At 40.2% G+C, this 14,132-nt stretch overlaps 1 long non-coding RNA gene across 1 annotated transcript in view; it reads left to right on the top strand.

Moving 5' to 3' along the window:
* Positions 1 to 622: 622 nt before the first annotated feature.
* The window catches only part of LOC111871855, a 173,885-nt gene continuing 160,375 nt past the window's right edge, over positions 623 to 14,132 (top strand). The window contains exon 1 of the long non-coding RNA XR_002844112.2: positions 623 to 710. This is a non-coding gene — a long non-coding RNA (uncharacterized LOC111871855). The remainder of the gene's footprint in view (positions 711 to 14,132) is intronic.

The raw sequence follows: 14,132 nt of genomic DNA, 5'->3' as shown, positions 1-14,132 counted from the left end.
CATTCCGAAACACGTGCATGTCTAGGAGAGAATAAAAATGTTAGTCATGAATCTTGAAGAGATTGAAGCCAGAAATGACTCTGCTGGCGAAGGCCAGAAATAATTTAACCAAAAAAAAGTGTTGAGTCACTTGCGAGTTGCAGTTATGATGAGTGTGCAGATAGTAGCTGAGACCGAAGAGAGTTCGGGGACTCAGAGGAAAGGAAGCGTCTGCCGTTGGAGGCCACTACCAAGTAACGGCTAGTGAAGACTCAGGACTTTATGTTTGCTGTAGTAATCTTTGGTGTGTGTAACTCAGTAAGACTGTCGTAGCTATATGTAGTTACGTTCTGTAAGTGTTCAATATATCCGATTACCAATCCAAACCGCGTCTGAAATTCACGTAAAATCAAGGTTATATTTTCCCATAAGAATCATGAGATCACTAAAGGGAAGGGTTTACATGTGTCTGCATCTGGTTTCAGCATTCTTCTGTGTCTCTTTTTCCTCTGCGGTAAGTCGCAGTGCAGATCATATTCATCACAGTCTTCCTTTTTCGAGAGCCGTATCAATACAACACGAGTGACATCTTTTGCTACATTCGTCATTCAGTGTCGGTTTCCGTCGAAGGCATGTAGTGGAAGCAGCGTCTTACGGGTCTTACGTGAGTGTTTGCATACTTGTGGACATACCATTTCTGTTTGTCTGTGTGATCAACTTGGGATCGTATCGTAAGTTGCATTGGCTTTGACTTGCAGTTGTTTATGGTATTTTAGTAAAATTGAATTGGCCTGGTACTTTTCTCGTTATGAAGACATATCTTGCGTACCACATAATTTAACAAGCTAAAACTTTTGCTCCAAATTTAACAGCAATTTTACTAATTTTACTTTCAATATATGAATTGGAATTTCTGATAGAAAATACTCTGTCTCATATTTACGATCTGTGTAAAGCGATACGAAATAACCCGTTGGTTTAAATATTACGATCTTTAATATTTCTCATTATGAACTAATATGGTGACGTTCTTGAAGCGGTATGAGCTTGTGGGAGAATGATGCGCTATAGAATTGCCAGCTTTATTCGTCATATGTTGCAATTATTTGTTACGCAAATGTCTATTTGTAGTGATATGTGTTTGTATATAATAAATGAAGATTGATTAGTGTTATGGTGGACAAAAATGCAACAAGCGAGAGTTAATAGACTTGATGCGTGTGTGTGTGTGTGTGTGTATGCACACACAATTTCTATTGGCAAATCAAATTAACCCATTCAAATGACATTATTTTGCGTGTCTAACTTGCTGAAGATACGTTGATTTTATAACACTTGGGATAGTCTCTTACAACTTTCCAACCTATAGAAATTAACTACCAGTTAAAACACGCATATATAAACCTCAGAATTAATTTTGAACTAGAATTTTAAATTCGTTCGCTTACTACACACATCAGTACGGTATAAAAGTTTTCTCAGAAGTCGGTTTGTTCCGTACTTCAGATGTGAATGCTGGATTCCCTTACAAAGGTGAAGTTCAGGCGCCCTAGACAAGTAGGATGAATAGGTTTGTAGGAACTTTTGACGCTCCCATTCGACTGACTTGGCCTAGCATAACTGCTGCTTTTCGAGACAGCGGGTTCGTGCACCCATCGCGTTTATACGAAGTGCAGCAGTTTAGTTATTAACGACAATAGAGCAGTTAATTATTTGAATCACAAAGTTAATAGAAAGTCCGTCGAGTGTAACAATTTGTAGGTCACTTCTTTATCACTTCTGCCTTACATGTTTCGGTTTGCTACAACCATCATCAGAGGCACTTACTACAATTATGAAAACACTGTCGTTGTTTATGATGTTCACAGTTATGTTTGTCGTGTGGACACTGCTACAATATGTTGACGTGTAAAAGCACAACACTTCTTAGGATAGTTGAGTACACTATCAATTCTCACTTTCCATCCGAAACTGTTTTTAAGTTAAAACGCTAATGTTAAAATATTTAAAATATTTAAAACATTTGATGTAAAATGCTAAAATGCAGTACACAACACACAGCACATAGGAAACATCTAACCATAAGCCATACAACCTCAAGCTGACATCTCCAATCTTCGGGATGAATTAACAAGGAGGAGCCTAGCATTTTTCATCAAACGTTTTAAATATTTTAAATATTTTAACATTAGCGTTTTAACTTAAAAACAGTTTCGGATGGAAAGTGAGAATTGATAGTGTACTCAACTATCCTAGCAAGTGTTGTGCCTTTACACGTCAACATATTGTAGCAGCGTCCACACAACAAACATAACTGTGAACATCATAAACAGCGACAGTGTTTTCATAATTGTAGTAAGTGCCTCTGATGATGGTTGTAGCAAACCGAAACATGTAAGGCAGAAGTGATAAAGAAGTGACCTACAAATTGTTACACTCGACGGACTTTCTACTAACTCTGTGATTGATAGTGTAACGGACCAAAAATGAAACAATTAAAAAAAAATTATTTGAATATTTTACTGTTTGCCTAGAACCGGAATAGCGTACGTCAGTATAGTGACTGGCTACTAGCTGGACGACCAAGAGGTCGGAATTCGAGTCCCGGTAGAGTCAAGAATTTTCTCCATATCTTCCAGACTTAATTTGAGGTCCACCTAACCCCCTATACAATGGGTACCGGGGGTAAAAAGGCCGGGGCGTGATGTTGACCACTCACCTCCAACTAGTGCCGAGACCAAGAAAATATACACGTATATTTATATATCCCTCCCTCATACTCCTTCATGGCTTAATTAGTTAAACACAGGGACAGCTTTACTTATTTACTTCTGTCCTTGTTTAAATTATCTACTGTTTTCACTCTACGGGACTGGATAGATCAGTCGGTATAGCTGCTAGACTAACAGCTGGACGCCCGAGGAGTCGGGGTTCGATTCTCGGTGTATCTTATAATGCTCATTCAATTGCGAGTGATTTAAGTACTTTTTATACTGTTCACGTAAATTTTCAATACGTCAGATTTCACATGTTCAGTTGGTGGAAAGACTAAATCGGGATATACTGAGATCAAAGACAGGCTAAATTATTTAACGCATTGTTGGCAAACGTAATTATCATTGGATAACAAGAAGACCCGATTTGAGGGTTTTATATTTCATTTTCTTTTCTCTAAAGCAAATTATATGCATATGTATATAATAAAGAGCATCAGGATATTTATGTGAATTTTTAACTTTCATGTGTTTATAATAATTAGTATGTTCGATGTGTGAGTAGCAATTAATTTCATTATGAAACTTAGTATGCCATTCATCGCCTGGAGGATGGTTTGGCTGTGTGATAAATTACTCCGGAACTAGCAGTACCAAGTAAGCCGGCATTATTTACTGTTTCATCCGAAAAACCGACGTGGTTCTCATGATGTTATTAGTCACGTTTTGGTAAACATTCTGTTGGATGTAGTGCTTATAACGCAATATAACTAAATAATAGGCCCCATTCAATAAATACCAAGATCAGCACGCTTTTCTTTATACCCAATTGCTAAGTTGCTTTCCTCTACGTTCTACCATAATTCCTGCATGATTGTATTGATATTTCTTATTTTGAAGGAAACATGGCGGACATGACAACTGCAGCAATCGAAATACAATAATTGAACAAATTGTTAGGGCTTTCGATACGAAACTGAACTGCTAGAGCTTACACGAACCAACGAGCAGAGCCAATATGATGCTTCTCGCTGATTGCTGGCTTGCCTTACTCTTCTACCCTGAAGGTTGAGGCAGTAAGTTCCTCCGAAACGGCGGTAAACTTCTGCCTGTCTACACAGCACTAGATCCCAGAACAGTCACAGCTGTGGGAATGTCAGTTTCAACAAGATTTAAAGAAATTCCGAGAAGAGCTCTAAACAGCGTGGCTCAGCTACACGCTGGCCCTCATTTCCCACCACCTGACGTGCCCTGCACATTTTCCCCCTCCAAAAAAGAACCCTTTACTTCAGGCCCATCACAGGTAAACAAATGGAATGGCAAAAAGTGAATTATGAATGGCTTAAAAGCCCGCCTAGCTGCAAAACAACCCTTAAAATCCATCCTTGACCCAACCTTATCCCAATAGAAAAACCCTCTGATACTTTGGTCTCTGATGTAAACAACCCTGACATAGCTGGCCATTTTGTGAACAGCATATCAGCATTCATTTTTGCTGCTCCTCAAGAGTTGAGGAAGAAAGAAATGAAGGATTTTTATTGTATGGGCTCATTCTACCAAATCTGGAGTTCTTTCACTTTAGAGCAAAACAGGTACATATTTTTTTGCTATGGATCTACAGCCCTTTTGGATTTCGGACACAATTTCAGCTTCTAAATCCTATACATAGTGGGTAGGACTGTTTGGGCGGGGGATCAATCCGTCACAATGCCGCTACCTGCACACAGACCTCAATGCCTCGAGTGGGATTCGAACCCATGACTCCAGTGTTCCAGTGGGCGATGGTGGTTCATGCTTCAGACCGCGCGGCCACTGTGATCGGCCAGGTACATATTACCACAAACAAGTATATGACGATGTAAGATTTGAGGCTTTCACGGCGGTGACTATGAAGAAAGCAGTCTTCTGGGATTTGCCACCGTGTATATGTGGTGTTAACCACAGTCTGCTTTACCGTTTCTCACGGTGTTGTCGCTTGCAGATTNACGTAGTGCGAATTATAATAAGAAGCTCTGGGAAGAACTTATCTGCTTTCGATCGAGTGCTTCAGTAGATCCTGTATATGACGACCCTAACAAGAACTATAACCGTCTTGTAGTGCACACAGTCTCACATGTCACTTCACTACATGTTTCGGCATCACTGTGCCATCCTCAGGTGTGTTATTTACGTTAAACTATTGCACTGCTCGCCATCATGTGTCGTTTATAAAATGATTTAAAATGTATATTCGTCATGTACTACAATAAAATTTAATTTAATTTATATATTAAAATTTTGTTAAGATTTATCATCTTATACGTCGTATTTCAAACTCGGCTATTATATCAATCTTCCGCCATGGGAGTCGTTCTTCCTATATTTTGTGTATACCTGCAACGTGAAAATGTTGCTTATTAATATTACGTTTTGACTTCTATCTGTTACGTGTTGTTTTATAATCAATTTTTTATCTAACAATGTTGTTACGGGTTCCATCGATGTTAAATTTGTCAGATGTATTGATTAGTGTCTCTTGATTGGGAACACCACATAGTTTGGTATCTCCCAGGTTACATGTTGTCACAACATGTTGTCTTCATAATCACCATCATGTGAATTTCAGGTGTCACACTGAGATTTAGTAGTTCACAATATGTCCATATTGCTCGTGCTAAACTTATAGGTATATTTGTAATCTATCTCAGAACGAAATTCCCCAGCCTCACCTCCAGTGGTTCATTGGTTGTATCCATCATAACAAAAGATGCCGCCATGTTGTTCTACAGTCTCCAGAAATCTACCTTATAGAACCAGTTGAACACCTATACCACACTAAACTTCGGGGCCCTGCGCTCACACGCCCGCCCCGCCCTTACAATTCAAGTTAAGGAATTTTAGACCACAAATATGGAATGGCGGTTAGTGACTTATGTACTATAGCTCCGGGGGGCATGACCACGCCCGGATCCCGAGCCTCAAGGGGCCCCTGTCTTCCTTCAGCCAGTACAAATTTTACTGCAAACACTATGAAATTTGCATCTTATATTTCACTCCTGTTCTATATCTGTAGGTTTTTCAATACCTGTCTCTTCCTGTAATTGCATTATGTGTGTATAATTACACATCTTTTCATTGCCGAATTGTTACACCTTTTTCAAAATAAAATAAAATATTTTGCATTTAAAATTATTTTCAGGAAAGCGTGGACATTCTAGTATGTTAAATTTGACCTTGGAGAGTATGAGGTTAGGGGCATGCGGTAGCATAGTTGGTTGAGGCACTGTGCTACAAGCCAGAAGGTCGCGGGTTCAATTCCCGATGACGTCTTTGTATTTTTCAGTTGACATAATACACGTACTTGCAACCCTGGGGTCGGCTCAGTCTCCAACAGAAATCAGTACAAAGGATCTTCCTCTGGCATAAAGGGAGGTCGGCGCTTAAGGCTGACAAACTCACCGCCATCTGTGAACCGATTATCTAGAAAATTTGGGAGCCTCGACGTCTCACAAACCTATGGTCCTTCACGTCCTGTTATAGCAATAGCTTTACCTTCTATGAGGCCTTGCATGGTGTCCGAAAACTTGAGCTGTCCCCGGACGCCCGCCAGCGTCGCTACGCTAATAATGTGCATGTAGAATATTTCGTTAGAGCCATTTAATTAATCAGTTGTCACGGATACACTGATATGATGGAAAAGTGCCGTAGAGATGCATGATGCACGCACGTCGCATCTGTACGCTTTTGCACGCTGAAACAAATTTTCTCAGGCTTCTCAAAAAACGAATCGGCCTTACGGAATTAGGCATTTACATAAAATATTCCTTGTTATCCTTTCAGCTAACTGTCTAGCAGCAGATCCTCAATATTCAAACGTGCTAATGCCTAAACTTACCGCTGGATATAATTCTAAATGTGTTGCGTCTCCTAACTGCCCTGCACAGATACCTCCTAATGTAACTACCTTGACAATTGTGGTTCCCATCACTCGCAAAGTTCCCTGTTGCGTAACATCAGAGGCCTTTTTGATAGGAAAAGGCATGATCAGTATGATCGTGTATTTTAAAGGCACATTGGCAAGGCAGTATTGTTGAACTTGAAGCAAACATTAAAAAGAAAGAGGAACTCACTCGGACCTAGAGGGAGACGTAAATGAATTTAAGAAAATTTACCAGTTTGGAACCAATCTAATAAAATATTTACATGGTAATATTCTTTCAGATTCGCGTGAATAAGCGGACAAGAATACAATCATCTGTTGAATAATATTTGGGTACAGTAAATGTTATTGGTGTGAAACTTGGTCTCTAACATTAAGGGAAGAACGTAGACTGAGGATGTTTGAGAACAAAGAGAGAGTTGAAGTGACAGGAGGATGGAGAAATCTGCATAATGAGGAGCTTCACAACTTGTACTCTTCTCCAAGTACAATTAGAAAGATCAAGCCAAGGATGATGAGATGGGAAGGGCATGTACCGTGAATGGGGGAAAAGGAATGCATATAGGATATTGGTTGGAAAATCGGAAAGAAAGAGACCACTAGGACGACTGAGACTTTGATGGGTGGATAATATTAAAGTGGATCTTACAAGTGTAGGTTGGGGATGGTATGCACTGGATCGATCTGGCTGTGGAGGGCTCTTGTGAACGCGGTAACGAACCTTCGGGTTCAATAAAATGCTGGTAAGTTCTTGAGTAGCTGCACAAATGGCGGCTTCTCAAGAAGGGTTCAGCTCCATGAGTGAGTGAGTGAGTGAGTGAGTGAGTGAGTGAGTGAGTGAGTGAGTGAGTGAGTGAGTGAGTGAGTGAGTGAGTGAAGCGTTATGAAGACTGAAATGCTTACATTTCAGCCTTTAGCCGGCAAGCCCAGTTCTCTGACTTCAGAATTGCTGTTTTAAGTCCAAATGGTTTAAATTTCTAGCTGTTCTTAGAAAGTAAAATATTGCATTTTTAGAGTCGCAAAATTGCATATTCTATTGCAAATAGCAGCAGTTGAACAAACATACTATTCTAACCATATTCATAAAAATTATTGATAATATTAAAGTAAGTAAAGCTATCCCTGTGACAGGCAGTGAAGACCCAGCTATATTAATTGTCGTGGAATAACACACTAACGTCACAGTAATTTCTTCTCCTACGGATAACTCCATACGTGACGAAATTGTCAATTTAGATTTCTACATTACAGATCAATTACTTAACGCACATTTTGCATTTGTCAGATACTGAGTAAAAATTTAATTGCGGTAATTTCGACGTTGCGACTCAGCGATACAAATTTCTCAGATTAAAATTTTATAGTCTTACTCTCCGAAAGTGAGCGAAACCAATCACAACTATTTGAGATTATTTCAAGATTACAGCTCTGATATTTCGTCATTGAGAAGCACCGTCAATTTTTATTATTATATTTATATCGCAAGAACATATTTCGACCGCCTCTGTGGTCTAGTGGTCAGAGGTCTTGGCTACAGATCTAGAGGTCCCGGGTTCGATTTCCTGCGATACCAGATTTTCTAAGAAGTAGTGGGTCTGGAACGGGGCCCACTCAGCCTTGTGAGAATAATTGAGGAGCTATTTGAAGGAAATAGCGGCTCCGGTCTAGAAAACCGAAATTAACGACCGTGGGGATTCATTGCACTGACCACGCGACTCCCGGTATCTGTTAAATTTGGCACTAACTTCGCCGACAAGCGGCGGCCGCTCGGTCGGTATAGTTCGCTTGTGGACTACAGGCCGTGGAGTTTGTTTGTAGAACATATTTGTGGTACACAGACGGGTTCTTCAGAAGGAAATGAAGCTGAATGTGTAGGCGACGGATGAGATGCGATGTCACCTGACAAAACGATATTGACATCGCATTGCTGTGGAATACATCGACTAGTTAGGCCTGGCACTTCAATCTGTTGATTGCTCATTATATCGTGATCTCCTTAATTGTATATACGACGCAGCTGAGTATATCTAAATGAAATTTAAAAGATTTCAACTCCTTTCTTACTAGCTACAGGAAACATAGTCCTTCAGAAGCTGATATTCGCTCACTTAGTCTTGAAATCTCTAGATTTTTGTGATATCCCAAGGTTCAGTTCACTCTTCAGAAAATATCGTCATTGGACCCAGTTCTGAGCCAAATTAATACATTCCACACCATCATACTCCATTCCTTTAAGATATATTTTAATATTAATCTCCCATCTACACCTGTGTTTTCCAGTAAGTTCTTCCATCAGTAATTCCGTACAATTTCTCATCTCCCTGAGCGTGTTACATACCTGCTCATCCCAAACACCTAGATATAATCACCGTAATAACATTTGACGAAGAGTACAAATTATAAAATTCCCACAATGACATTTTTTCATCCTTTTAATTCCCAGTTCCTAGTTACAACTGTACATGTGTCATTGTTACTCTCAAAAAAATCTCGGAAGAAAGAATTAGGAGGTTCAAACAGTGTTGTATTTCTTTCTTTGTAAAAATGGTTGCTGAGACGTAAAATTCTTTAAACTAAGTGTCCTTTTTTAAAAGACCGGAAAGGAGTTTCTGTGACTGCAATCAGAAGGAAGGCTGTAAAATTTTACAGACATGTTTACACGTAGAAGAAGAAAAGGAAATGAGGAACTAGTTGCCCTCTACCTGTGGCTTATATTTCTTGTCTATCAGCAGTTTCACATTTCCAGTTTCTTTCCTTAAGTTTGTTATGCAGCAGAGCTTTCAAGATAAAGTATTAAGCTGGGCGTTGCACACTGACGGAAGAATATGAATTCAGGATATAAGAGAATAGAGCGTTAGGAAGATATTTCTTACCCAAGAACTAGAAGTTCTCTGAATGTTATCCGATATCTCATTTCCTTCAAATTGTTTGATCGAATGGTGAGGTTACCAGGAACTGTTAATTAATTATACAATTTAGTGTCTCGATGCTATGTGCAGTTCCAACTAGAACATTCCTGATACCTTATGCTTGCCCGATATTTAAACTTTAAAGAGTCTTGAGTAGGCAACCTTACAGAATGAAATTTTTGTCTTCAACAAAAATTCCGGTAAGGAAATGTTGATTCCAGTCGCAGGTTGAAAATGGAACGCATGGCAACGAGACCGAATCATAATTATTTGGTGACGTAGGCTGTTATTTCATCAATATAAACTTATCGTATTTTGTTTTCAACATGTTTCCGGTGTTCATATTCTGGTCAAAAAAGGGGAAATTGTACCTGTACTTAACTAATTAAGCGCTACGCCAAGAAGGGGTATGGGGAAATGGTGTATAGGTTCACGTTTCCTTTACCTCGGCACTAGTTGGAGGAGAATGGTCAGCTTCACGACCCGGCCGCTGTACGCCCGGAGAAAGAGCCCCTTGTACCCATTGGATAGAAGGCAGAGTGGGCCCCAGGACCGGTTTGGAAGGCATAGAGAAGAGAAAATTTTTGACTCTGCCGGGACTCGAACTCCGAATCCTCCGTCATCTAGCCCGTAGCCAGTCGCCATACCGACTGCTCTATGCTGGCACCTATGCTTACTGTGGTGGTAAATTCAATCACACCTACACAGGTATTCTCTTGCCTGCACAAGTTATAATGCATCCTGATTCTTAAAGTAGATGGGCATTAGTAATTGTTTAATAATGCGTCATTGTCTGATGAGAACGCCCCCTTAAGGAATGTTTATGATCTGTGTTCGTAGACTACCGACACTTCACAAAGGCTAGCTCACATAGTTCGTTAAATATTACTATGTAGTCAAAGTAGCGAGATTTGAGGTTCTTACGTTGATGACTTCAAGGTTACAGTCTTCTGGGATGTGAGGCCATGTAAATTGATACTTACCATGGATTAAGATGAGCCTTCTGCCTCCATCTTCAGGATAGAACAACTGAAATTGGAGGCAGCAGTATTCCCTGAAACATTGATAAATATCAACCAGACTGTATGGTGTACAGTAATCTTCACAGACACCGCTGAGAGAACCTTATGTGTGGCATAATAATCCTCCAGTGGAAGGACTACTTACGTTTCTTCCAGGAAGAGGGACGCAGCAGTTCCTCCGAAAAATTCTGTACCGACTAAACGGCGTCACAACCCAGAAGGCCGTAATCTCGAAGCTAAAGGCTAACTGTAATTTAGTCCCCTCCAGACCTACCTTAGGCCACAACTCCGTCCTTATGCAATTGTAATTCATCACTCACCAGTCATTATTCTATTCGACGCCATGTACAAACCACGCAAAGTATCTCATTAATAAGTCACATCTTTTCAGATCTCATGATATTTGAGGATCCTGTGCTAATTTTGTCGCCTCAGAATTCCGTTGGCGGTAGAAAACTGTAGGGTATGAACGTGGGTTTTTTCTCTCCACGTCGTCCAGACAGGCTCTGGGGTCAACCCAACCTCCTATCCAATGGGTACCAGGGGCTCTTCTCCTGGGACTAAAGCGGCCGGGGCGTGAAGCTGACCACTCACCTCCAACTAGTACCGAGGTCAAGAAAACGTGGATCTATACATCCACTCCCACATACGCCTTCATGGTCTAGTGCTTAATTAGTTAAGAACACGGACAACTTTACCTTTTATAAATGTGGGGTAGCCTATAATGGCATTATGTGCACATGAAGTTTCATAATGTCCTTCAGGTGACTCAAGGAAGGGTGACATACACACGGACATGGCGTTACCATAAGCACACCCGATTTATGTATATAAAATAAGGCTCTAGATGTGTAAATCGGTAATAAAGTACTAACCTTAAAACTTCGTTGTTTTAGTCCGCAAATGAACTATACCGACCGAGCGACCGCCGCTTGTCGGCGAAGGTAGTGCCAACTTTAGCGGATAAAGAGTGTCGCGTAGTCAGCGCAACGTATCCCCACGGCCGTTAATTTCGGTTTTCTAGACCGGAGTCGCTATTTCCTTGAAATAGCTCCTCAATTATCCTGACGAGGCTGAGTGAACCCCGTACCACACCCACTGACTTAGTAACACGTAAGGAAATTGTCATTGTTCACGTGCCAGAAATCAGAGCTCAGTTCCGAATTCTGAGTGGACCTGTATGTCAGTCTCGGCTCTAATCTCTATGAAGTCGTGACGTTGCAGAAATATCCCCTTGTAGAACAACACGTCGTTAATTATTCAGTCCTGAGAAGTTATTAATAACTGGGAATAAGGTTTCGATTTTTTCTCCCCATACTAGACAGGTTAAATTATATCAAAGGTCAAATCGAAAGGTCGTGTTTGAAAGGCCATATCAGTCAAACACAACACATTTCTTGAACCGTGGCATTTAATTCGACATTGATAGATAAAACACATGACAATCGTTATAAAGGCACACGTAAATGTTACGTCACTAATTCTGTTCACCGTGCTGATATGAGGTTATTTCGAGCGCTGGTTTCCTGTAAATTTAGATACAGAAGTAACTGGCACCTACTTTCGAAATGAGAGTTCCAACTTGCGAGTACAAATGATCAGTTATGTTTATCCATACATGGCGATCTCAGTAGCCGTGTAGCGTAAGGTGCTCGCAATTTGTCATTTCAGACGCTAGGATCTCTAGCTCGAATTTCGCTACAGGGGCGATTATTTATCTGTTTCTTTTTATTGCTAGTGGGGTGGGACTCCATGTTAGGTGGGTCTCTGTCACCACGGCATGGCGCGTCGTCAGGTTGCGGATGGAGGACACGTCCTCTAGTTTTGGAGGGAAGCTGCAAATATATTGAATAAGCAGTCGCGGACAGCCGACAACGGGTGGCCCTCCAGCTTCGGGGTTGGGCGTGGGGCTAACAACTCACAACAACAACAAAAAAACAACTCCTCAGCGTAAAAAATAATTTTGTTACGAAAATGAACACAAAGCCTCGGACCAGGACGGATTCTTTGGATAAATGACCTAAGCTAATGAAAATGGATATGAGATTTGGCAGTTGGAATGTACAAAGTTTGTATAGGGCAGCCTCGCTTTGGGCAGGTTCGCTTAAGGCAGTGGCAGAAGAAATCTTAAAATATAAGTTAGATTTAGCGGGAGTACAGGATGTCAGATGGGATGGAGGTGGCATCGCACCAGCAGGAGACTATACATTTTTATACGGAAAGGGGAATGAAAATCATGAATTAGGTACAGGTTTTTTCGTACGTAAGAAAATAGTATCAGCAGTTATGAGGGTAGAATTGGCTAGTGATAAGATATCATATATAATACTAAATGGTCGCTGGTGTGATATCATTGTTACGAATGTTCACGTCCCAACAGAAGATAAAATTGATGACATAAAGGATAGATTCTATGAAGAACTAGAACATGTATTTGATAAATTCCCGAAGTACCCTATGAAAACTTTGTTAGGAGATTTCAATGNTGATGTCCGATCATTCAGGGCAGCAGATTGTGATACTGACCACTACCTGGTAGTGGCAAAGGTTAGGAAAAGACTCGCAGTTACCAAACAAACAACACACAGAGTTCATATGGAGAGGTTCAATCTCAATAAATTAAATGAGGTAGAGGGTAAAGAGCAGTATTGTGTTGAAATCTCAAATAGGTTTACAGCTTTGTAAAACTTGGACACTGAGGTGGATGTTAATAAAGCTTTGGAAACTATTAGAGAGAATATAAAAATGTCTGGCAAAGAGAGTCTAGGTTATTATGAACCGAAGAAGCATAAGCCATGGTTCGATGAAGGATGCTCAAACTTATTACAGCAAAGAAAGCAGGCCAAATTGCAACGGATACAGGATTCAAGCGAGTTAAATGGGGATAATCTAAACAATACAAGACGTGAAGCCAGCAGGCATTTCAGGAAAAAAAGAGGGAATATCTGAAAGACAAAATTGATGAGCTTGCAATGAACAGTAAGAACAAGAATATTAGAGACCTGTACAGAGGAATAAATGACTTTAAGATGGGTTACCAGCCTAGCAGTAACTTAGTGAAGGAAGAGAATGGAGATCAGTTTGCAGATTCCCACAACATTTTGAATAGGTGGAGGAACTACTTCTCTCAGTTATTGAATGTACATAGGGTCAGTGATGTTACGCAGATAGAAGTACGTACAGCTGAGTCGTTAATACCTGATCTTAGCCCTTTTGAAGTTGAAAGTGCTATTGAAAAATTGAAACGGTATAAATCGACAGGTAGTGATCAAATTCCGGCAGAATTTATTTAAGCAGGAGGCGAAATATTACGTTCCACAATCTAATTACTTCTATTTGGCATAAGAAAAAAATGCCTGATCAGTGGAAGGAGTCTATTATTGTACTACTTCACAAGAACGGCGATAAAACTGACTGTAGTAATTATCGGGGGATATCACTGCTATCAACTTTATACAAAATTGTATCCAATATTCTTCTCTCAAGGCTAAGTCCATATATAGATGAAATTATTGGGGATCATCAGTGTGGGTTTCGACGTAACAGATCAACTACAGATCAGATCTTTTGCATTCGTCAGATATTGGAG

This window comes from Cryptotermes secundus, unplaced genomic scaffold, assembly GCF_002891405.2.
Source record: "Cryptotermes secundus unplaced genomic scaffold, Csec_1.0 scaffold1315, whole genome shotgun sequence".
Lineage (NCBI taxonomy): Eukaryota > Metazoa > Arthropoda > Insecta > Blattodea > Kalotermitidae > Cryptotermes > Cryptotermes secundus.
This window is presented reverse-complemented; position numbering and strand designations above follow the sequence as displayed.